We start from the raw sequence: 27,237 nt of genomic DNA, 5'->3' as shown, positions 1-27,237 counted from the left end.
ATTGAAATCTAATAGATAAAATTCAACCAGAGTGACCAGAGTGCCCTTAGATCGTGGGAAAAGGCAGCACTTGTCTGTTGCGCTTGAATCTGAATGATTAAAGTGCAACAGTCAAGTGCAGCCTTTCGGGCTGTCATGTGACCAAATGCTGCAGACAAAGGTGGGTCATTACAGAAGAGTTTTGGTTCCTGACTCAAAGGGAATACCCTGCCGTCTCCCTCAGAGCATTAAAACTAATGGTACCCTTTGCCAGCTCATATCTGTGTGAAGCTGGATTCAGCAGTGCTCTCGTCTGCATTAAAATCAAATATCGATCCAGGTTGGATGTGACAGCAGAGGTGAGGTGCGCACTGTTGATCACGCCCCCTGAATTTGAGAAGCTCGGACGCGACATGTATCAAGCACACCCATCTCATTAGTGGTGGTGAGATAAGAGACGTTATGTCAGACTAATTTGCAATGGACTGTCATAGCCACACATTAAAAGTATGTGATTGTAAGTTGAGAAGACAATCAGAAATACTGTTAGAATGTTTTGCAATTGACTGCCATAGCCCCAAATAAAAAGTAAACATTGGCTATTAATTGCATACGCTTTTTCACATGGTTGAGGTCGCAAACATTATCAAATATCAAAATGGGGTCGTGGACGAAGAAAGTTTGGGAATCCCTGCAGTAGGAAGTGCAGTCAGGTCTATGGATATCAAAGATGAGTTCAGCCATTGTGTGGGCTTAAAACCTCTCTTTTCATTAGCCTCCCTCTCCAAATGCTGCTTTGACACTGACTAATCTTCCCTCTTTATTTTCACAACATATTTCTACACGAGGATCTAATAAAAATGTATTTGTCACATACTTCGTAAGCAACAGGTGTAGACTAACAGTGAAATGCTTACTTACAGACCCTTCCCAAAAATGCAGAGAGAAAAATAGAAAAATAATAGAAAGATAATAACACGAGGATGCTAAATGACTAAAATGTAAAATGTAAATGTCATAAATACACAATGAGTAATGATAACTTGGCTGTACAGTATACACGGGGTACCAGTACCTAGTCGATGTGCAGGGGTACGAGGTAATTGAGGTAGATATGTACAAATAGGTAGGGGTAAAGTGACTAGGCAACAGGATAGATAATAAGCAGTAGCAGCAGCGTATGTGATGAGTCCAAAGAGTTAGTGCAAAGTGGGGCAATGCAGATAGTCTGGGTAGCTATTTGGTAAACTATTTAGCAGTCTTATGGCTTGGGGCTAGAAGCTGTTCAGGGTCCTGTTGGTTCCAGACTTGGTGCATAGGTACCGCTTGCCGTGCTGTAGCAGAGAGAACAGTCTATGGGTGGTTGGAGTTTTTGAACATTTGACACCACCTGGCATAGAGGTCCTGGATGGCAGGGAGCTCGGCCCCAGTGATGTACTGGGCCATATGCACTACCCTCTGTAGCGCCTCGTGGTCGGATGCCAAGCAGTTGCCATACCAAGCGGTGATGCAGCCAGTCAAGATGCTCTCAATGGTGCAGCTGTATAACTTTTTGAGGATCTGAGGGCCGATGCTAAATCTTTTCAGCCTCCTGAGGGGAAGAGGCATTGTTGTGCCTTCTTCACGACTGTGTTGTAGTGTGTGGACCATGTTAACCCCTAAAAGTCTAAGCCTGCGGGTGGGGGGGTTCTACAAAACTAACATATGGAATTGTTTAAGATGGTCATGGGGTGGTATACAGAAGATAGCCTGTAGTGGAACAGGTTGAGAGCTTCAAGTTTCCTGGTGTCCACATCACCAACAAACTATCATGGTCCAAACACACCAAGACACGCGTGAAGAGGGCACGACAAAGTCTATTCCCCCTCAGGAGACTGAAAAGATTTGGCATGGGTCCTCAGATCCTCAAAAAGTTATATAGCTGCACCATCGAGAGCATGCTGACTGGTTGCATCACCGCCTGGTATGGCAACTGCTCGGCCTCCGACCGCAAGGCACTACAGAGAGTACATCACTGGAGCCAAGCTTCCTGCCATCCAGGACCTCTATACCAGGCGGTGTCAGAGGAAGGCCCTAAAAATTGTCAAAGACTCCAGCCACCCTAGTCATAGACTGTTCTCTCTGCTACCGCACAGCAAGTGGTACCAGAGTGCCAAGTCTAGGTCCAAAAGGCTTCTTAACAGCTTCTACCCCCAAGCCATAAGACTCCTGAACAGCTACCCGGACTATTTGCATTGTCCCCCCACCCCACCCCCTCTTTTACGCTGCTGCTACTCTATGTTTATTATCTATGCAAAGTCACTTTAACACTTTACCCACATGTACATATTACCTGAATTACCTCGACTAACCTGTGCCCCGCACATTGAATCTGTACCGGTACCCCCCTACTGTTATTATATTTTTCTGCTGCTCTTTAATTATTATTATTTTTTATTTTTTACTTATCAATTTTTTATTTAACACTTATTTTTCTTAAAACTGCATTGTTGGTTAAGGGCTTGTAAGTAAGTATTTCACTGTAAGGTCTACACCTGTTGTATTCGGCGCATGTAGCAAATAAGATTTGATTTGATTTGATATGCAAAGACCAAGTGCATATTATGGCACGAACAGCTCAAATAAGCAAAGCGAAACGACAGTCCATCATTACTTTAAGACATGAAGGTCAGTCAATCCAGAAAATGTCAAGAACTTTGAAAGTTTCTTCATGTGCAGTCGCAAAAACCAACAAGCGCTATGATGAAACTGGCACTCATGAGGACCGCCACAGGAAAGGAAGACCCAGAGTTACCTCTGCTGCAGAGGATAAGTTCATTAGAGTTAACTGCACCTCAGATTGCAGCCCAAATAAATGCTTCACAGAGTTCAAGTAACAGACACATCTCAACATCAACTGTTCAGAGGAGACTGCGTGAATCAGGCCTTCATAGTCAAATTGCTGCAAAGAAACCACTACTAATGGACACCAATAAGAAGAAGAGACTTGCTTGGGCCAAGAAACACGAGCAATGGACATTAGACTGGTGGAAATCCGTCCTTTGGTCAGATTTTTGGTTCCAACTGCCATGTCTTTGTGAGACGCAGAGTAGGTGAATGGATGATCTCCACATGTGTGGTTCCCACCATGAAGCATGGAGGAGGAGGTGTGATGGTGTGGGGGTGCTTTGCTGGTGACACTGTCTGTGATTTATTTAGAATTCAAGACACACTTAACCAGCATGGCTACCACAGCATTCTGCAGTGATACGCCATCCCATCTGGTTTGCGCTTAGTAGGACTATCATTTGTTTTTCAACAGGACAATGACCCAAAACACACCTCCAGGCTGTGTAAGGGCTATTTGACCAAGAAGGAGAGTGATGGAGTGCTGCATCAGATGGCCTGGCCTCCACAATCACCCGACCTCAACCCAATTGAGATGGTTTGGGATGAGTTGGACTGCAGAGTAAAGGAAAAGCAGCCAACAAGTGCTCATCATATGTGGGAACTCTTTCAAGACTGTTAGAAAAGCATTCCTCATGAAGCTGGTTGAGAGAATGCCAAGAGTGTGCAAAGCTGTCATCAAGGCAAAGGGTGGCTACTTTGAAGAATCTAAAATATAAAATATATGTTGATTAGTTTAACACTTTTTCGCTTACTACATGATTCCGTATGTGTTATTTCATAGTTTTGATGTCTTCACCATTATTCTTGTCACGATCATCTAATGAGGGAGACCAAGGCGCAGCGTTGCGAGTGAACATATTCTATTTATTTAAATGCTCACACGAACAAAACAATAAACAACGAATGCGTGACGTCTATGGTTCAACACGAACACACACGAACAAAATCCCACAACCCGAAAGAAAAACAGACAGATTAAATATGGCTCCCAATCAGAGACAACCAGCCGACAGCTGACACTCGTTGCCTCTGATTGGGAGTCACACCGGCAAACATAGAAAATAGACAACCTAGAACACCCACCAAAGAAACGGAAAACATAGAATGAACACACCCTGGCTCAACATAATGAGTCCCCGAGCCAGGGTGTGACAGTACCCCCCCCTAAAGGCGCGGACTGCGCACCGCGCCTAAATAAGAGCAAAAACAGGGGAGGGCTGGGTGGGCATTCCTCCTTGGCGGCGGCTCCGGCTCCGGGCTTGACCCCCACTCCTTCTCGAACCCCCCCCAAAGTACCCCTGGTCCGGTCTGGCCCTGCTGGCCGGAGCTGGACTGAACACTGGTGGAGCGGATTGCTCTAGCTCCGACGTGAAGCCTCTGACCGGTGCCGACCAGCCACCGGTGGAACAGGCACGGGCGCGGCCGACTGACGACGCACACCACTGGCTTGGTGTGGGGAGCAGGAGCCGGCCGAGCCGGGCCGGTCAAGCGCACCCCGACCTGGTGCGGGGAACAGGCACGGGCCGTGCCGGACTGACGACGCACACCACTGGCTTGGTGTGGGGAGCAGGAGAGGGCCGAGCCGGGCCGTCGAAGCGCACCCCCGACCTGGTGCGGGGAACAGGCACGGGCCGCGCCGGACTGACGACGCACACCACTGGCTTGGTGTGGGAAGCAGGAGCGGGCCGAGCCGGGCTGGCGACGCGCACCACAGACTTGGTGCGGAGAGCAGGAACGGGCCGGACCGGGCTGGCGACGCGTACCACAGGTTTGGTGCAGGGAGCAGGAACAGGCCGGGCCGGGCTGGCGACGCGCACCACAGACTCGATGCGGGAAGCAGGAACAGGCCGGGCCGGGCTGACGACACGCACCACAGGCTCGATGCGAGGAACAGGAACAGGCCGGACCGCACTGGGGACACACACCACTGGCCCTACGCAGGGATCAGGAACGGGCCGGACCGGACTGGTAACACACCCCAGTACTTCTCGCCGTGCCTCCACACTTTCCCTCTCCTCTGTGACCAGTGGCCCCCTTAACCTGGCGGCCTCCTCTTCACACCCGCTGGACCGCCTCCATCGCGGCCTCCTGCTGCCCTGTCGTCCACGTCGTGAGCCCCCCCCTAAAAAATTTCTGGGGTTCTCTCCTCCCCGTGGACCAGGCCTCCCTAGCTCTCGCCAGACTCTCGATCCATTGCTTCATAGACCAGCCTCTCTCCTCTTCACTTAGCGTGGCCCAGCCGAAACTCCTACTCCCCTGATCCAAGGTCCTTCCTCTCTCCTCTTCACGCTGCTTGGTCTGGTTTAGGTGGGATTTTCTGTCACGATCGTCTAATGAGGGAGACCAAGGCGCAGCGTTGCGAGTGAACATATTCTATTTATTTAAATGCTCACACGAACAAAACAATAAACAACGAATGCGTGACGTCTATGGTTCAACACGAACACACACGAACAAAATCCCACAACCCAAAAGAAAAACAGACAGATTAAATATGGCTCCCAATCAGAGACAACCAGCCGACAGCTGACACTCGTTGCCTCTGATTGGGAGTCACACCGGCAAACATAGAAAATAGACAACCTAGAACACCCACCAAAGAAACGGAAAACATAGAATGAACACACCCTGGCTCAACATAATGAGTCCCCGAGCCAGGGTGTGACAATTCTACAATGTAGAAAATAGTAAAAATAAAGAAAAACCCTTGAATGAGTAGGTGTGTCCAAACTTTTGACTGGTACTGTATGTATATTTTTGGAAAACATATTTAACCCCTTTTTTTCTTTGACACAAATCTACTTCCATTAATTTTTTTAACCGGTACCGCCTTACCTTCAGATGAGTCCCGTGACACTTGTGGGGGTCGTAGAACAAAATGGAGAACACCATTGTGTGTTTGTGAGAGTCTCCCCTTTCCATAGTGGGGTATCCAAGTTTGTAGTCCAAGTGCAATAGTGATTGCATCATCTGTGGATCTGTTGGGGCGGTATGCGAATTGGAGTGTGTCCAGGGTGTCTGGGATGATGGTGTTGATGTGGCGTTCTTGGGCACATGGACTATGGTGGTCTGCTTGAAACCTGTAGGTATTACAGACAGGGTCAGGAAGAGGTTGAAAATGTCAGTGAAGACACTTGCCAGCTGGTCAGTGCATGCTCTGAGTATGTGTCCTGGTAATCCGTCTGGCCCTGCGGCCTTGTGAATGTTAACCTGTTTAAATGTGTTACTCGCATCGGCTACGGAGAGGGAGATCACACAGTTCTCCAGAATAGCTGGTGCTCTCATGCATGGTTCAGTGTTGATTTCCTCAAAGCGAGCATAGAAGGCATTTAACTTGTCTGGTAGGCTCGCTAGGTTAGGCTAGGTTTCCTTTTGTAATTCGTGATAGTTTGCAAGCCCTGGCACATCCGACGAGCATCAGAGCAGGCGTAATAGGATTCGATCATAGTCCTGTATTGACGCTTTGCCTGTTTGATTGCTCGTCGGAGGTCGTAGCGGGATTTCTTATAAGCATCCGGATTAGTGTTCCGCTCCTTGAAAGCGGAGCTCTAGCCTTTAGCTCAGTGTGGATGTTGCCTGTAATGCATTGCTTCTGGTTGGGATATGTACATACGGTCACTGTGGGGATGACGTCGTCGATGCACTTATTAATGAAGCCGGTGACTGATGTGTTAAACTCCTCAATGTTATCGGATGAATCCCAGAACATATTCCAGTCTGTGCTAGCGAAACAGTCTTGTAGTTTAGCATCCGCTTTATCGGACCACTTCCGTATTGAACGCATCACTGGTACTTCCTGTTTGTGTTTTTGCTTGTAAGCAGGATGAACATAATAATAACAATAATAATAATAATAATAATAATATGCCATTTAGCAGACGCTTTTATCCAAAGCGACTTACAACATGACAGCATTAGAAACCCAGACTATAGTTCTTATAATTAGTGGAGTATAGTGGACGGATTCTTTAAATAGGCAGTAGAGAGATGAAGATGTACATCTATTCTAACATTATATGTTTTTTAATCTCATTAAACATTTGTGTTCTTATAGTGGAGAAAAATCCTTTTAAAACTAGTGTTATCAATCCTACGGGGACTTACACATTTCAGAGTTTTAATCACCTTAGAAAACAGAAAACATTCATCACACTAGGGACATACCAGTGTAAAGTTATGTTTGTGTTTTACATTGCTGTTGAGACACATAATAAATGCTAGCTAGGGATCAGATATGTAGAGTAAAAATAACTGCAGATTGCATATAGCTGGTATACTGAGATATCATCTCTTATGCTACTTACCTCAAGTGTGTAGCGGAGTGTGTTTATAGGCAGTAGCAACAGCGCGACTTTAGATCAGTAGAAAGCATTCACCAAAAGACACAAAATACACCTGAATGGATTTCCACAAATATGTAAATAACACAGGTGTCCTCTTACATTTAGGAACTTTACAGTCCTATTGATCAAACAACCATGAGCAGGTAGGCTATCTCACCCTCAGTTGCCTATGCACATCAACAACAACAAGATCAACAACGAATGTTAGCCAGAGCGAGATGAGCTTAAATCTAACGAGCAAACCTTTTCAGCTTGTAGTTGGTTGTCAAAATTGCACTGATAAACGATGGGGAAAAGTAGCCTGCTCACCCTTTTGCTCACCCTTTTGCTTGTCTAAACCTACGTTTTGACAACTGAATGGGAACTTGCCTGCCCGCCCATTTGAAATGCATTAGATTGACAACTAAGAGAAATGATAGCTGTGGATAACTGTCGTTCAAGTTCAGCAAAGCTAGCTAGCAAAGTGATTCACCTTTCTTGCTAGCTAACCAAATGACACCTGTATCCCTAGCTGTAGCCACCGAAAAACGATATGGGGGGAAAAAGTCGACCACTCACTCACTCATCCAATGACGTTTTTAGCTTGATAAATAAATAGCTACATGTATAGATAAGTTAGCCTGTTAGCCACGTTATGACTAACTGGTGGCCATTGCCCTTGCTAGTTTGATTGTATTGACATTCCCAGCCTTAGTTACATTCGTCCGTTTTTTCCCAGAATATTGAGTCATTGAAACTGAAACAGTGCATCCCAAATGGCTGGAGGCAGCAAACAATGTACCAGGCCAGCTGTGATATAAAGTACAAACTGATAGCAATATTTGTTGGACTACCAAGAAATGTATTGGTGAATTATCTATATTAATCATGCATTGAACTGCAACAATCTATTCTGCCAACAATGCCTTACTCAACGTCATGGAATTTTGAGGAAAATATAACCTATTTTTGAAACCTCTTATGAAGTTGGTTTTGTAGCATAAACTGAGAATTTGATACTTTTGACGGATATTATGATTGTCTGTTTGTTTCATATCTGCAAAGTAGTTAAAACGCATGGATGGACAGGGAGGGATATAGCCTAGTGCTCACAATTTTCTGGATTTTCAGATTCAAGTCAGGAGAGACATGCTGTGTTCAGTTAACATTTTCACTTGTGATTATAAAATCCACTGACACATGAAATATGAGAGACAGCAGTGATCCTGCGCTCTATTTTTATTTATTTATGGACCACACCAAATATTTGTTAAGTTAAAAAAACATCAGGAGAATCCCAACTAACTGCATCTTCCATTACTACCATTAGGACTATGAGGACTAGCTATTGTTATTGTATACATAGTAGCTGTATGCTACTTTTTCCTCTATAGTTTTTTGGAAGGAAGCATTACTTTTTCATGTGGGATCTTTCTGATCTGTGATTTCTCTTTCTTTATACTGAGCTCCATCCACATTTCATGTCATCACCACTTCTTTTGTTGTTCATGATGAAAATCCAGTATATGGAACAAATAGTTGAAGTTGAAAGATTACATACACCTTAGCCAAATACATTTAAACTCAGTTTTATTTGAAATGTCAGAATAATAGTAGAGAGAATGATTTATTTCAGCTTTTATTTATTTCATCACATTCCCAGTGGGTCAGAAGTTTACATACACTCAATTAGTATTTGGTAGCATTGCCTTTAAATTGTTTAACTTGGGTCAAATGTTCCGGGTAGCCTTCCACAAGCTTCCCACAATAAATTGGGTGAATTTTTGCCCATTCCTCCTGACAGAGCTGGTGTAACTGAGTCAAGTTTGTAGGCCTCCTTGCTCGCACACGCTTTTTCAGTTCTGCCCACAAATCTTCTATAGGATTGAGGTCAGGGCTTTGTGATGGCCACTCCAATACCTTGACTTTGTTGTCCTTAAGCCATTTTGCCGCAACTTTGGAAGTATGCTTGGGGTCATTGTCCATTTGGAAGACCCATTTGCGACCAAGCTTTAACTTCCTGACTGATGTCTTGAGATGTTGCTTCAATATATCCACATAACTTTCCTTCCTCATGATGCCATTTATTTTGTGAAGTGCACCAGTCCCTCCTGCAGCAAAGCACCCCCACAGCATGACCCTGCCACCCCCGTGCTTCACGGTTGGGATGGTGTTCTTCGGCTTGCAAGCATTCCCCTTTTTCCTCCAAACATAACGATGGTCATTATGGCCAAACAGACTATTTTTGTTTCATCAGACCAGAGGACATTTCTCCAAAAAGTACAATCTTTTTCCCCATGTGCAGTTGCAAACCGTAGTCATGCTTTTTTATGGCGTTTTTGGAGCAGTGGCTTCTTCCTTGCTGAGCGGCCTTTCAGGTTATGTCGATATAGGACTCGTTTTACTGTGGATATAGATACTTTTGTACCTGTTTCCTCCAGCATCTCCACAAGGTCCTTTGCTGTTGTTCTGGGATTGATTTGCACTTTTCGCACCAAAGTACGTTCATCTCTAGGAGACAGAACACGTCTCCTTCCTGAGCGGTATAACGGCTACGTGGTCCTATGGTGTTTATACTTGCGTACTATTGTTTGTACAGATGAACGTGGTACCTTCAGGCGTTTGGAAATTGCTCCCAAGGATGTACCAGACTTGTGGAGGTCTACAATTCTTTTTCTGAGGTCTTGGCTGATTTCTTTTGATTTTCCCATCATGTCAAGCAAAGAGGCACTGAGTTTGAAGGTAGGCCTTGAAATACATCCACAGGTACACCTCCAATTGACTCAAATTAGCCTATCAGAAACTTCTAAAGCCATGACATCATTTTCTGGAATTTTCCAAGCTGTTTAAAGGCACAGTCAACTTAGTGTATGAACACTTCTGACCCACTGGAATTGTGATACAGTGAATTATAAGTGAAATAATCTGTCTGTAAACAATTGTTGGAAAATTACTTGTGTCATGCACAAATTAGATGTCCTAACCGACTTGCCAAAACTATAGTTTGTTGACAAGAAATTTGTGGAGTGGTTGAAAAAAATGAGTTTTAATGACTCCAACCTAAGTGTATGTAAACTTCCGACTTCAAAGGTACATATTATTATGATGCTTGTATGATATCCTATGTATAAGCGAGAACAGTACCATGGTGTAGTTTTATGCTTTGATGCTACCACAGAGAATCCTCTAATGATGTAATGTCTGCTTGGGACCTTCAAAGTAAATCAGATTTATTATGGATGTAGCCACTGAGATAGAGTGTAAAACGCTGCTTTGTTATAAATTCAAGTTTTTTGCAATTTCATTCTACATCTGTTGTAGGGCAATTCCACGGTAACGGAATTGCGCTGAGACTCAGATTTTTCACATAAAATGTATGCTAAACAAAAACCATTGATTTCAAAGTTTAACAAACCATACAACTCTATGCACAATGACTACTTTTAACAATTTACACTGAACATTTTCCAAAAAGACATTTACTGGAAGAACTGTGCAGATGCAAAGTTTGTTAAGAGAATTTAGGTTAAATCTTTTTTATGTGTTCTTCTTTTCAAAAGTCTTTGTTAAATATCTGCTCTGAATTAAGATTCAATGATGTCTGCAGAACAAATCGGGTGTCAGCTATGACATGACACATTCACTTTGAAAAAATCTGTTTTGGTTATTGAAGTGGATTTACACCCGGTAACGGAATTGCGGTAATGGAATTTCATCATGGGTCCCTGATCTGTACTACACAGAAATGCATAATTATGGATATGAATATCATTCAATTCAAGGTGATGTATCCTAAATAGGTACACAAAGGTACTGATATGCAATATCCTCCTTTGAATATTTGGGGATTATTCTACACATTGGCTATTATTTTAATGAGCTCTGCCCCCAAACCAGACCAAATTTGGTTGGTCCGGATCGGACCAAATCTGAACTAATCATAGACGTCTATGTTTCACAAGTTTGGACATCAAAGTACAGCACAGTAGAGCTCAGTAGAGTACAGAAGAGTAGAGCACAGAACCATATAGTACAGTATAGTTCAGTATAAAAAATAAAAAGTTCTTTGTCACATACACCAGATAGCTGCAGTGAAATGTGTTGTTTTACAGTGTCAGACATAGTAGTACGGTGCCCCTGGAGCAAATTAGGGTGAAGTTCCTTGCTCAAGGTGTGATGAGGTGATGTCGAAGGAGTCAGGCGCAGGAGGGTAAATCACAAAATAACAGGCTTTATTCCGCAAATACAGAGTTACGCAGAAATGCGTCAAACACTCTAGTGTGCAAAACAGGCACACGGGGAAATATCCCGGACCCGTGCCAAAATACACGGAGCTCCACCGAGCTTAGCTATCCTCCACAATAAACAATCACACATAAAGACAAGGGGGCAGAGGGAACACTTATACAGGTACTGATGAGGGGATATGAATCAGGTGTGTGTAATAAACAAGACAACAAAAATGAATGATGAGATGAGGAGCGGCAGTGGCTAGAAGGCTGGTGACGACAAACGCCGAAGCCTGCCCGAACAAGGAGAGGTGGCAGCTTCGGAGGAAGTCGTGACACAAGGGCACGTCGGTCGATTTTTCACCTTGTCAGCTCGGGTATTCCAAATTTTTAGGATGGAAAATGGTTGAAAATGTATATATTCCTTACTTTCTAAAACATATAGACTCTTAGCTTTCATTTGACACCCAATTTGACATGCTCCTATGAACTTCACATGTTGATGCTCACAGGTCCTTTTACATGGAAATGACCAGTACTGAACCCTTATTGTTTACCAATCTAGCCATAGGTTAGCAGCCCAACCGCAGGGTTCTCAATTGTGACGTTCCTCTTGGAAGTTGGAACAGCCAAGCCATATAACATCAATAGTAGGGTGTGGGTGTCACTGTGGCAGTTTCCCTGTTTAGCCTTTACAGTGTGATCACAACCTTTTAAATCATTTGTGTGGCGAAGTCACTCAGCAACACTCTTGTTCACTCAGTAGATCTGTAGAAATCCATGATGTTGATTATATTTTTAGATCTGATTTAGAGCAACAGCAGTGTCCTAAAACAAGGCTGGGCCTATTATTATAACGAAGACTCACTTTTAATGACAGCTCATTTTTATTTAAGGAATCAAGTTTCAAAGTCTATTTGTCACGTACACAGGATACAGCAGGTGTAAAACAGTACAGTACAGCCATGTGGATATATAAATTAAATTCTGTATCTCCACACGGTTTAAACTAATAATTAGATTTCACCTCCCTCCTATAGGCCAAATGTAGACTGTTATACAAGAACACTGTCCATATCAGATTTTGCATATCGTTTATGAGTCAGCCCCATATATTTATGAACGGCTGAGCCTGATGTCCTTTGTGGTAAGCTATCTCATGAATTGATATAATGTATCCAACTGAGCAGACACCAAAGCCAATTGATTCATGAATTGCCCTTCGTGCCCGCTCCCATACCCTACAATTCTGTATTTCTTTGTGACTAACTTGTATACAGGTAGACCAGAAAAGCCACATCCCTGATTGGCAGATGAGTGGCAACCCTGATTAGAAGCACCTGCTGCTCATCGGTTGTTCCCTACAAATGCCTTTTTGAATACAAATAAAATTGTAGCTACACACTGAAGAAGGCTGTAAAGCTGAAATGTCTGTGTACGCTATCCCTGATGCAGTTATAATCATTTAAAAAATCTAATAATGAAGTAAGCTTTATGCAACATCTTTTTAAGTGCGGACCCATTACACCTTTTTGTTTGTAAAACAGTACAGTGAAATGCTTACTTGCAAGCTCTTTCCCAACAATGCAGTACTCACTATTCAGTATCAAGGTGAGAGGAAATAAAGGAAATAATCTAAAGTAATACTATAGGTCAGAAATCACACAAGAAATATGAAAAAAGAAACATGAGAATGCAAGCTATATACAGGTCAGTGTCAGTACCATTATTACAATGTGCAGGGGTACTGGAGTTATTAAGGTAGGTATGTACAGTGGGGAAAAAAAGTATTTAGTCAGCCACCAATTGAGCATGTTCTCCCACTTAAAAAGATGAGAGAGGCCTGTAATTTTCATCATAGGTACACGTCAACTATGACAGACAAATTGAGATTTTATTTTTCAGAAAATCACATTGTAGGATTTTTAATGAATTTATTTGCAAATTATGGTGGAAAATAAGTATTTGGTCACCTACAAACAAGCAAGATTTCTGGCTCTCAAAGACCTGTAACTTCTTCTTTAAGAGGCTCCTCTGTCCTCCACTCGTTACCTGTATTAATGGCACCTGTTTGAACTTGTTATCAGTATAAAAAGACACCTGTCCACAACCTCAAACAGTCACACTCCAAACTCCACTATGGCCAAGACCAAAGAGCTGTCAAAGGACACCAGAAACAAAATTGTAGACCTGCACCAGGCTGGGAAGACTGAATCTGCAATAGGTAAGCAGCTTGGTTTGAAGAAATCAACTGTGGGAGCAATTATTAGGAAATGGAAGACATACAAGACCACTGATAATCTCCCCTCGATCTGGGGCTCCACGCAAGATCTCACCCCGTGGGGTCAAAATGATCACAAGAACGGTGAGCAAAAATCCCAGAACCACACGGGTGGACCTAGTGAATGACCTGCAGAGAGCTGGGACCAAAGTAACAAAGCCTACCATCAGTAACACACTACGCCGCCAGGGACTCAAATCCTGCAGTGCCAGACGTGTCCCCCTGCTTAAGCCAGTACATGTCCAGGCCCGTCTGAAGTTTGCTAGAGTGCATTTGGATGATCCAGAAGAGGATTGGGAGAATGTCATATGGTCAGATGAAACCAAAATATAACTTTTTGGTAAAAACTCAACTCGCCGTGTTTGGAGGACAAAGAATGCTGAGTTGCATCCAAAGAACACCATACCTACTGTGAAGCATGGGGGTGGAAACATCATGCTTTGGGGCTGTTTTTTTTCTGCAAAGGGACCAGGACGACTGATCCGGTAAAGGAAAGAAATGAATGGGGCCATGTATCGTGAGATTTTGAGTGAAAACCTCCTTCCATCAGCAAGGGCATTGAAGATGAAACGTGGCTGGGTCTTTCAGCATGACAATGATCCCAAACACACCGCCCGGGCAACGAAGGAGTGGCTTCAGTAAGAAGCATTTCAAGGTCCTGGAGTGGCCTAGCCAGTCTCCAGATCTCAACCCCCATAGAAAATCTTTGGAGGGAGTTGAAAGTCTGTGTTGCCCAGCGACAGCCCCAAAACATCACTGCTCTAGAGGAGATCTGCATGGAGGAATGGGCCAAAATACCAGCAACAGTGTGTGAAAAACCTTGTGAAGACTTACAGAAAACGTTTGACCTGTGTCATTGCCAACAAAGGGTATATAACAAAGTATTGAGAAACTTTTGTTATTGACCAAATACTTATTTTCCACCATAATTTGCAAATAAATTCATTAAAAATCCTACAATGTGATATTCTGGATTTTTTTTCTCATTTTGTCTGGCATAGTTGACGTGTACCTATGATAAAAATTACAGGCCTCTCTCATCTTTTTAAGTGGGAGAACTTGCACAATTGGTGGCTGACTAAATACTTTTTTTCCCCACTGTACATGCAAACGGGTTAAAAAGTGACTTGTAGAAGGATACATAATAATGGTAATAATAAATCAATAATAATCAATATAGCAGCAGCGTAAGTGTGTGCATGGTGATGAGTGTTTGTGTGAGTGTATGGCGTCAGTACGTAAGTGAGTGTGTGTGTATGTGTGTGTGTGTGTGTGAGAGTGTATGCGTGGTGTGCAAGAGTGTTAGTGTAGTTGTGTGTGAATGTGTGGGTAGAGACCTGTGAGTGAGCATAGAGTCAGTGCAGATAATCTGTGGGAGAGGTTGGGCAGCCGTAGTTTAGCTGTTCAGCAGTCTTATTGCTTGGGGAAAGAAGCTGTCTCTGAGCCTGTTGGTCCGAGACCCGATGCTCCGGTACCACCTGCTGGAGGGTAGCAGAGAGAATAGTCCATGGCTGGGGTGACTGGTGTCTTTGGCAATTTTCCGGGCTTTCCTCAGATACTGCCTAGTATGAATGTCCTAAATGGCTGGGAGATCGCCCCCAGTGATGTGCTGGGCCGTCCACACCACCGTCTGTAGAGCCTTGCGGTCATGGGCAGTGCAGTTGCCATACCAGGCGGTGATGCAACCAGTCAAGATGCTCTCGATGGTGTATCTGTCAAAGTTCTTGAGGATCTGAGGGTCCATGCCAAATCCCTTCAGTTTATGACATCCAGCTCACAACAGCACATCAACGTTGGATTGTTGTGGTATTGCTTTGAGATAAGGGTGAGTTTTACGCTACATATATGAAACAGAACATTCAAAGGAATCATGTCAGTAACACAGAGCAGAGTGACTTTGGTGAGCTAACAGGGTGGACTTTGAATGTGTCCCTGCTTCAAGGTCAGTTTATTCATGCAGTGCATGGCTGGAGTGTGTGTGTGGGGATGTGGCAGTGCTGTGGATGCTGCCACAGGGAGGTTAGCAGCTTTGTACTTCCCCCTCTCATACCCCATTCTGACTCTGCCCCGAGGTCCACTCTTCTATTTCCTGCAGTCGTGTCATCAGCTGACCATCAGGGGCCACCTCTGGCAACATTCTCTCCAACCACTTATGCAGGCACAGCCATGTCACTGATCACATTATCTCAACATGCAAATAGATAGGCATGGTGGTGTAATGTCCTATAATAAGGATGTTTACGCAGGAAGGTTGATATGGGTTACAGTGCATATCCTCTTTAGTAAGAGATCCAACATCCAACCAATGTAATGAACGTTGATTCGGTATTCTTCTGTTATCGTACCGTGGTGGTGCAGAAATTGTAAATGTCAGTGGCTGTTTGTGAGGTGGGTTTACTCACTAGGCTAGTAGGGACTGCTAACACCCCAGTCTCATGTAAAGTCAACATTCAGCAGGGAAGCTGATGCCTTGGGCTGGAAGAAAACCAGGCAATGCAGCTACTGTATCTACTACTGGCTTCACATCCCCAACCTCACATTGGCTCATTAGGCCCTCGACTGCTTCAATCTCAACATAGCCAAGGGTTGGTTTGGTTCATTAATGCATGAACAGTCAGTGGTCGTGCTGGACCTGCTCTCTCTGGTGCAGAGTAGTAGAAGTAGTAGTAGTAGTAGTAGTAGTAGTAGTAGTGATTTGATTTGATTGAGTAGTAGTAGTAGTAGTAGTAGTAGTAGTAGTAGTAGTAGTAGTAGTAGTAGTAGTAGTAGTAGTAGTAGTAGTAGTAGGCTAGTACAGTTGGTCAAGCAGTTAAAGCCTTGGAGCACTAGCTAAACCTCCAGCATCATCATCACTGGAGCACACAGTATTTACAGGAACTCAGCTTATGCATGACATTAGGTGTGAACCACCCATGAGGTACTTTAGCACACTCTGTCATAATGGGGCCCAGATTCTTTCGAAGCAGCTTGGATGCCTAACTGATTGAGATGGAGTGAAGTTATTTTTGAAGACATACATAAGACATAATGTTACAGTACAGTCCATAACACCGAATTGCTATTAGATTGTACTATCTTTGCCTCTTAACTTTTATTGTGTTGTATTGCTGCTGGTCTTGTCATGCAGCGCTCTCTTGAAAAAGAGACCTTGGTCTCAATGGGACTCCCTGCCAAAATAAAGGTTCAATAATGATTAATGTGGAGGGGCGCTAGTGAGAAAGCCATGGAGTAGGTCAAGTTTTTCCAAGCTCCTGCTGAAATTGCATTTATTTAATACTTTCTTTTCACTTTGACCCCAAAAGAACTAGGAAACACAGCCTTTGAATGACGTGCTTTACTTTGTTAAACTTTTATTTTTGTTTTAATGCGTAAATGGCGCATAACCTGCAAAAGTTTAAGTTCAGCGGAGTCACTGACAAAAGAGAAAACACTACACCCAAGACGAGGAGCTCGAGTTCTTCAACAAGTGGGGGCAGCGGCCCCTCCCCTCGGCTCGGCGAAAAAATTAACACAGAGGATTTGAAGGCCGAGATTCTTGCTGCACTCAGAGCAGACATTTCATCTATACTCAAGTCGGAACTCAAGGAGGCGCTCAGTGAGGACTTTAACTGTATTAAGTCGGAGTTACAAGCAGTCAAGAATGAACTCGCAAAGCATACAGCAGTGGTTCGTACTGAACTGGATACAGTTAAGAAAACTGTCTCCGACATGGAACAAGGCTTGTCAACATGCTCGGACAACACGACTACGCTACAAACCACTGTTAAGAAGCTCGAAACTGATGTGGCTAACCTTAAGGAACAATGCATACATTTACAAGGTTATATGCGAAGATCCAATCCAATATTTCAGCAGGGCTCTCTACTCGATAGGTTTAGTGTTCCCCACTACAAGCACATTATGTGTGGATATCTTTGCGTGGGGATTAGCGGTTACTGTGATGAGTGTGATAGAAGGAGTCAGGCGCAGGAGGGTAATCACCGAATGCAGAGTTTATTCCGTTGTACACAAATAGCGCTGGATAGCGACAAACGAAACAGGCACAGGGGAAAATCTACCCTGGCAATACAAGGTAACGGTAGCTCCAACAATAACAGGCACAGGGGAAATATCTACCCAGGCAATAACAATGTATGAGTAGCTCCACCGAGCTACACTACTCTCACGAAACAACAATCACCCACAAGGACAAGGGGGGCAGAGGGAACACTTATACATGGACTAATGAGGGGATAAGAACCAGGTGTGTGTAATTGACAAGACAAGATAAATGGAATGATGATATATGGAGCGGCAGTGGCTAGTAAGCCGGTGACGACGAACGCCGAAGCCTGCCCGAACAAGGAGGGGAGGCAGCCTCGGCGGAAGTCGTGACAGTTACCTTGTTCTATTAGGTGACCAGGGTGGGTTTTATTTTCACACCAGACTTCAGAGTATTGTTTGTTTATGTTTTTTATTCTTCTTCAACTTTTAGTTTTTTTATTTGCTATTTTTGGAGAAAAAAAATTATGGATCAGTTGTTATTCTAATCTGACATCTATCCTTTTCCCAGCTGACTTTACATGACTAGGCCTAATATCATGAGAGGGACAGCTGGTTGCTCGGTCACTTTTGCTAGCTGGAATGTTAAATCTTTAAATCACCCAGTGAAATGTAAAAGGGTTCTTTCTCATTTAAATCACCTTAAAGTAGATATCACCTTTCTTCAGGAGACACATCTCCGCACTTTCGACCACTCTCGTTTAATAGGAGGGTGGATCGGTCAATCATATCATTCCAATTTTCATTCTTAAACTAGAGGAGCAGCCATTTTAATTAGTAAAAACATACCGTTTGCAATGTCAAGTGTAGAGGCAGACTCAGCAGGCCGTTTCATTATTGTAGTAGGAAGACTATATAATACACCTGTTATCTTGGCTAACATTTATGCACCAAATTGGGATAACAGTTCATTCTTCACAAATTAATTTTCTCGATTATCAAATATGGACACATACCACCTAATACTAGGTGGTGATATGAATTGTGTACTGTCGCCCAATCTGGATCGTAGCTCTCCTAAGGTATCATCAAAGACAGTATCCACAATTCAGCTATTTCTTAAGATATATGGAATATCTGATGCGTGGTGATTCCGCAATCACACAGCTAGGGAGTATTCTTTTTTCTCGCCAGTTCATAAGACCTTCTCACGTATAGACTACTTTTTCCTAGACAATAGATTTCTGCCACTTATCACGGAGTGTGATTACCAAGCTATAGTCATTTCGGATCATTCTCCTCTTACTATGAAACTACTTATACCAAATACACAGCCTAATTATCGCCCTTGGCGGCTTAACTCACTACTGCTATCAGTGGAAATCTTTGTTGTTTTTATATAATCTCAAATGGAGCTATTTCTCAAGCTTAATCAAACCCCTGGAATTTATCCTACAACAGTATGGGAATCAATGAATGCTTATCTAAGGGGCCAAATTATTTCGTACAGCGCAAAATTAAGGAAGTGCAATATTCAACGCCTAGGGGAATTTACAAATAAAATCTTGGTTATATGGCATATTCACACTCCTCATCCACAGATTTACTAAAACAACGTTTGACACTTCAGACAGAGTTTGATCTTCTTTCAACTCGACAAGCTGAAAATCGAATTAGTAAATCTCCATACAAAAATTATGAACATTGAGAGAAATCAGGGAAAATGCTAGCACACCAGCTGCATCAGAGAATCGCAAATCAAACCGTACCTGAGATAACTGACGAGCTGGGTAACACATGTATTGATCATTTAGAGGTCAATTCATGCAATTCACTCTCAAACAATTTGGATTCTGTCCCAATTTTATGTCCTGGATCAAAGTCCTTTACTCCTCCCCTATGGCTGCAGTGCACACAAATAATAACCTTTCATCCTATTTCCAACTTCAACGTGGGACAAGATAGGGTTGTCCTCTATCCCCTCAGCTGTTTGCCATCGCAATTAAGCCTTTAGCCATAGCAATACGTAATAACACCACAATCAAAGGTATTCGAAGAGGGGACTTAGAGCATAAAGTTTCACTCTATGCGGATGACATGCTATTATATATGTCTGACCCTTTAACTGGTCTTCCAGTGATCCATGTTCTACTAAAGACATTTGGTAAAATATCTGGGTATAAGGCTAATCTACAAAAAAGTGAATTGATGCCTATTAATCCTTCTGCCATGCAAACTTATTTTAGTCATGTGCCCTTCAGAGTGACTACACAGAAATATTTGGGAATTTGGGTCACACACAATTTCAAAGATCTCTATTAAGCCAATTTCCCTCCCTTGATACGCCGCCTGAAACAGGAACTTGAACGCTGGGATTTACTTTCTCTTTCTTTGGGCGTAAGAATTAACACTGTTAAAATCAATGTATTACCTAAGTTTTTATAGTTATTTCAATGTATTCCTATCTTTCTGACAAAATATTTTTTTATCTCCATAGATAAATTGATATCTGCTTTTATCTGGAACAAGAAAAACAATCGGATTCGTAAGAGCGTATGGCAGAGATCTCGCTCCCAGGGTGGTCTAGCACTTCCGAACTTTCAATATTATTACTGGGCAGCTAATATACGAATCATTCTATATTGGATGACAGATGTTACAGGCCCATAATGGTTGACCTTGGAGATCTCATCCTGTGACCCCACCTCCTTAGCTGCCTTACTCTGCTCAAAACTTGCGTTAGCTGAGCCTGTTTCCAAATACACAAAAAAAACATTGTGAAACATTCTCAAAAAATCTGGAAACAGTTCAGGCGATCGTTTGGTCTCAGTGAATTTTCAACTTCTGCCCCATTATTAAAGAACCATACATTCTCTCCATCATTATTAGACCGGGCGTTTCATATCTGGTGTAGAAAAGGGATCTCCTCACTGAACAACTTGTACATTGATATGGATTTTGCATCTTTTGAACAGTTAGTACAAAGATAAAATATTCCTAGATCCCATTTCTTTAGATACCTGCAATTGGTAGTTTTATATCTTCATACTCTAGTCACTTCCCATCACGCCCACCTACCTACCTCCCTTCTAGATTCTATTTTTAAAGTGAACCCTTATATCAAAGGGGGCACAAGCTTGATCTATACGTTATTAAACTTGCACAATCTGGATTCCCTGAACTGGCAACCTTTCCTATACTTTGTAGAAGACATGGACCCAGCTAATTTCACAACTCCATAAACCAACCCAAATTAGAATTTGTATCATTATTTTTACTATTTTTTAAACTTTTTGTTTTCTATGATATTTTATTTATATTTTTACTAGTTGATTATACTACTCATTGTATATCATGCCTGCTTTAAGTCTGGTTTTGGGATGGGGGGTTGATTTGGTTCTGTCTGTTATCTGTATAATCATAAAAAATGCCAAATAAAAAAACCTTTGAAGAAAGAATAATGATTAAGGTAGTAAATTGAAGAAACAGGTGTTTTAATTAAAGTATGAAGAGATTGATTGAATTGTTTGGCAACGCCAGCTAGCTTATCTATTATGTATGTGTTGTTACATTTAAAATGCTGTTTGCTTAATGAAATTACCCAGTCAATAAAATGAAGCAGACACTGGCATTCTATTGAGGGAAAACAAAATGCACTCCAACCTAATCTCACAGAGTTTGTAAGAGAACATGTTAATAAGCACTGGGGCTTGCTTTATCACAGCAAGTCCCACATAATTACACTTTATCATTTGTGAGAACATTATTCCAGGAGCTCTTTAATTGCTTCAGCTTGTGCTGATGTCTTCTCTGGGCTGTTTACATTTGGGCTGTGGAGGCCTATGGTGTGTAGTCCATCTTTATAAACCTAACCTATCAACATGTAGACCTTGGGAGCTTTGAGGCGGCTTGTTATCATATGGAACTCCCTCAATTGTTGAGACAAGTTTGGTCATAAAAAGGCATTATACCTGCTCTGTCAAAGATACATGATACTAATGTCCGTGGTGGGACCCATCAAACCAGCAACATTTCCAGAACATTAGCTAAGATTTGCATTAAGTTCTAGTTAGGGTTTTATCTAACATTAGGATGATGACATCTGAAAAACATTCTGAGAATGTCGTTTAATCTTTGTATATATATTAAAAAAATTAAATATCCTTGGAATGTTCTCCTAACATTCACTAAAATATTGTGCACAACATCTGTAACAACCACCACAGAACATTTCCCTAAAGTTCTCATATCCAGGTAATGTAATAACCCAATGTACCAGTAATGTTTTCCCAGCAAACCAAAATTGGTGCTGTGAAAGTTCCCAGAACATTCGTTAGGTCGCGGCAAATGTTCTCATAACACAAAAACTGTCAATTCGTGGTGATGATTATAGAATGTTTGTATAAAACATTTGTCTGATATTGCAAGAACATTCCTATAACACATAATCTATTCTTTAAAGGTTCCCAGAATGTTTCATTAGGTTGTGGGAACAGTTTGGTGAGAACATTGTGAATGACATCACAGAATATATGTTCCCAAAAGACAGTTGTGCGGATGATTCTACAATGCTACTTTTAGGGTGCAAAAAACATTCACTTGATGTTACAAGAACGTTCCCAGAACACATTTAGTCTGTTCTTTAAAGGTTCCCAGAATGTTTCATTAGGTTGTGGTAAAATTGTGGGGACATGACTGTATTACGATGGCCCTTGTGGGTATCCGTAGCTATGTATGACATGTGCAGACTAGGCTAGTAAACATGCTGAAGCTAGAACCTCATTGTCGTGCCTCCTTATTTTAGATAATAATATGCCATTTAGCAGACGCTTTTATCCAAAGCGACTTACAGTCATGTGTGCATAAATTTTTACATATGGGTGGTCCCGGGGATTGAACCCACTACCCTGGCATTACAAGCGCCATGCTCTACCAATTGAGCTACAGAGGACCACAGATACTACATGGTGTCAGAAGTGGTTTTAATAATCACATAAACGTGAAGGACTTACCAAGTAAATCATACATTCAGGCCGACAGTGTTGGAGGGCACAGTGTTGGAGATAAACAGCGCAGATCATCATTGGGCTAGCTAACGAGTAAGGACTAAGTTACTGCTAACAACATGTTGAAAGAGGAAGAAGCTAGCAGGATTTCAGTGGCTAGTGCTGACGGATTTTGCATTAGTCCCCTGGAGAATTTTGATTGTATGGACATTCAAAACTGGCCAAAAAGGATCAGGCGCTTTGAAAGGTACAGAGTAGCTTCAGGCTTAAACGTGAAAAATGAGGCATTTCAAGTTAATACACTAATCTACTCTATGGGTGATGAAGCCGAGGATATATTAAATGCTTCAACGTTGACTGAGGAAGAGAAACTTAACTACAGTGCCGTTAAAGAATGCTTTGAAACGCATTTCGTAGGGAGACACAACATTATATTTGAGAGAGCTAGGTTTAATGTGCGCAAACAGGAGCAGGGTGAAACCACTGACAGTTTTATCACAGCTGTTCACAAGCTAGCGGAACATTGTCAGTTTGGCACACTCAGGGAAGAGCTCTGAGGTGTGTTTTGTTCCCAAAACACAAAACTGTCCAGTTGTGCTGACATTCAGATAATGTTAACTAACTGAGTTAGGAAGGATGCCTGTATCTTTGTAGTGACTGGGTGTATCGATACACCGTCCAAAGTCTAATTCATAATTTCATCATGCTCAAAAGGATATTCAGCTTCTGCTTTTTTTCTTTCTTTTTTTAACACATCTTCCAATCGGTGCCCTTCTTTGCGAGGCATTGGAAAACCTCCCTGGTCTTTGTGGTTGAATCTGTGTTTGAAATTCCCTGCTCGACTGAGGGACCTTACAGATAATTGCATGTGTGGGGTATAGAGATGAGGTAGTCATTAAAACATCACGTTAAACACTATTATTGCACACAGAATGAGTCCATGCAACATATAATGTGACTTGTTAAGCACATTTTTACTCCTGAACTTATTTAGGCTTGCCATAACAAAGGGGTTGAATACTTATTGACTCAAGACATTGCAGCTTGTCATTTTTAATTAATTTGTAAAACTTTCTAAAAACATAATTCCACTTTGACATTATGGGGTATTGTGCGTAGGCCAGTGACACAAAATCTCAATTTAATCCATTTTAAATTCAGGCTGTAACAAAACAAAATGTGGAAAAAGTCAAGTGTTGTGAATACTTTCTGAGTACCAGTGACAGATCAATGTGCAGGGGTACAAGGTATTTGATTTAGATATGTACATGAAGGCAGGGTAAAGTGACTAGGTATCAGGATAGATATTAATAAGAGTAAAATAAAGAACAGAACTGAGTAGCAGTAGCATATGATGAGTGTAAAAATGTTTGTGTGTGTATGCAGGGGTTTCATGCACCCCAAAAATCTGAGGGGGCACAAAGTACGTGAGGATGGCTGGGAGGTGGTCCGGATTGGTTTTGGAGAATTTAGCATTTTTCAAACACCTGAAACAGCTTTTTCCTGCAATCTATAGCCATAATCATTATGCTTAATTCTATGTCAAAAATATGTACGTTTATTATTTGCTCAGAACGTTTCTTGTATTATTACCTACAGCCAGAATTAACTTTTGGATATTAGATCAGTGGTCACTCACCAGAAATTCTAGCAGAAATATCGATTTCCCAGACCTGGATCATTTGTTGAACTTACCGAGGCAGCTCTTCATCCCGGGGGCTACACCAAAAGGCTGATGCCAGGTCCCTAGTCAGACTTCCGAGTAAATTACTCGCTAATGTTTAGTCCCTGGACAATAAAGTAGACGTGCTCAGGGCGAGGATCTCCTTCCAGAGAGACATCAAGAACTGTAACATACACTGTTTTACGGAATCATGGCTCTCTCCGGATATATTGTCCCCATCCATTCAACCAGTGGGGTTCTCCGTCTATTGCGTGGACAGGAAGAAATAACTCTCCTGGAAAAAGAAAGGCGGAGGGGTTTGTTTAATGATGAACAACTCATGGTGTGATTGTGGCAGGTAGCTTAGTGGTTAAGAGTGTTGTGCCAGTAACCGAAAGGTTGCTGGTTCTAATCCCCGAGCCGACTAGGTGAAAAATCTGTCGATGTGCCCTTGAGCAAGGCACTTAACCCTAATTGCTCTGGATAAGAGTGTCTGTAAAATGTTATGGCTATTTAGCAGTCTTATTTCTTGGGGGTAAAAGCTGTCTCGGAGCTTATTGGTCCGAGAGCCGATGCTCCGGTACCATTTGCCAGCCGGTAGCAGAGTGAACAGTCTATGGCTTGGGTGGCTGGAGTCTGGCAATTTTGCGGGCCTTCCTCTGACACCGGCTGATATAGAGGTCCTGGATAGCAGGGAGCTCGGCCTCAGTGATGTACTGGGCTGTCCGCACCACCCTCTGTAGCGCTTTGCGGTTGAGGGCGGTGCATTTGCCATACCAAGCAGTGATGCAGCCAGTCAAGATGCTCTCGATGGTGCAGCTGTAGAAGTTTTTGAGGATCCGAGGGCCCATGCCAAATCTTTTCAGCCTCCTGAGGGGGAAGAGGCACTGTTGTGCCCTCTTCACGACTGTGCAGGTGTGTGTGGACCAGGTTAAATCCTTAGTCATTCGGACGCCAAGGAACTTGAAGCACTCGACCCGCTCCACTACAGCCCTGTCGATGCGAAAGGGCGTGTGCTCTCCCCTTTTTCTCCTGTAGTCCACGATCAGCTCCTTGGTCTTACTGACGTTGAGAGAGAGGTTGTTGTCCTGGCACCACACTGCTAAGTCTCTGACCTCCTCCCTGTAGGCTGTCTCATCGCTGTCGATTATCAGGCCTACCACCGTCGTGTCTTCAGCAAACTTTATTATGGTGTTGGAGTCGTGTGTGGCCACGCAGTCGTGGGTGAACAGGGAGCACAGGAGGGGTCTAAGCACACACCCCTGAGGGTGTATAGGAATCCACTGTGGGCATTTCACCACGACAAATGCATATTTGTGAAACGCCCACAGTGGATTCCTGTAGTTGCCCAAGCCGACCTCAAGTAACATTCAGAATACAAAATGTGAATCATTATTGGAGCTGTGTGCCTGGTGTAAGGCTAAGCTGTCCATTACTGTACATCATTTTATTAAAACTTAGATGGGCATCCTTTGACATCTTGACAGGAGCCTTTTGATGTTAATGAACTTGTGATAGACTCTTAATGTCGGAAGTCTGTATTTAAAATATTAAGCGAAGGGAATGTGTTTAGACATATCCATGGATGACTACCAATGCAAAATAAATGGTGCAGTAAGTTCTAATGAGACAGCAGGGGACACTCCATAAGCATAAATCCTTTGTGATCATGTACAGAGTTTGTTAAATTTGGATTTTACTGTCTGGAGTAGTGGGAATAGGAATTAATCTATGTTTGCTTGACCAATGCTGCTTTACTTTGTGCAGAAAGAAGTCTGCCAAAAGTAAAAGAAATGGAATGAGTTGACAACAGTTTAGTGATGACTATACATTGTATACAGATATGCTGATGCCTTTTTCAAAGCATTGTTTCTCTTCGACTGATAAGGGTATTGAGCAATTAGGTTTATTCTTGATGTTTCATTACAGATTGTATCAATCAGAGATCTCTTCAACATCAAAATATGGCCCTAATTCATCCGTGCCCTCACCTCCTGTCTCTATGTACTGGCACAGATGTTTCTGGGCTGCTACTGGTGAAGCTGCTTGGTACTGGTCAATTCTTAGGAACTGAACACAGGCTGGAAGTTTGACCTAGAAATGACTGCAGCATCTTCATTGAAGGGCTTTTTGATGGTAACGGGATAGTTGACATATTGACTTAATAATAATGAAATAATAATAATTTAATACAGTATATAATCCATTTTCATGTTTCCTTACAACCCATTCTGTCTGCACAGATGGCAAAATAGAGCGTCTGGTGGGGACATGGAAAATGTTTCATTTTGTTTTCACTATTTACAAAAATAACTCAATTTGGATTATCCTTGTGTAATTAAAAAAATCCCTTGCTATGAAAATCATAGTGTAGCACTAAATGCTACTATGTAACTGAGTTCCATGCTAATGAAAGATGAGGATGACATTAGATGTGGTGACCCTGGAGGGAGGAAACAGTGGCAAGAGAAGACATTCATCAGATAAGTGGCCAGTGTTTAGAACTCACAGACTGTAGGAGATAAGAAGAAGCACAGGGAGAGAGAAAGAGAGAGAGAGAGAGAGAGAGAGAGCGAGAGCGAGAGGGAGAGAGAGAGCGAGAGAGAGAGAGAGAGAGAGAGAGAGAGAGCGAGAGAGAGAGAGAGAGAGAGAGAGAGAGCGAGAGAGAGAGAGAGAGAGAGAGAGAGAGAGCAGAGAGAGAGAGAGAGAGAGCGAGAGAGAGAGAGAGAGAGAGAGCGAGAGAGAGAGAGAGAGACTAAAATGGATGACAAGGGAAGGATGCTGGTCTGCCATGTTAGCAGTGTCCAGGGCTTGTTGCCTGGCAGCATCCCAGAATAGTCTAGCTCCTGTCTGCTTCCAGGCTACGGTCGACTTTCCCTTACCTTCA

The 27,237-nt window shown here is 42.7% G+C and overlaps 1 protein-coding gene across 7 annotated transcripts in view; it reads left to right on the top strand.

Moving 5' to 3' along the window:
* The window catches only part of LOC121535266 (catenin delta-2), a 175,514-nt gene that overhangs the window by 4,179 nt on the left and 144,098 nt on the right, over positions 1 to 27,237 (top strand). The gene's annotated exons all lie outside the window — the stretch shown is intronic.

Source organism: Coregonus clupeaformis, chromosome 21 (genome assembly GCF_020615455.1).
Source record: "Coregonus clupeaformis isolate EN_2021a chromosome 21, ASM2061545v1, whole genome shotgun sequence".
Taxonomy (NCBI): Eukaryota; Metazoa; Chordata; class Actinopteri; order Salmoniformes; family Salmonidae; genus Coregonus; species Coregonus clupeaformis.
The sequence above is the reverse complement of the archived record's forward strand: the minus strand, read 5'-3'. Positions and strand labels throughout refer to the sequence as shown.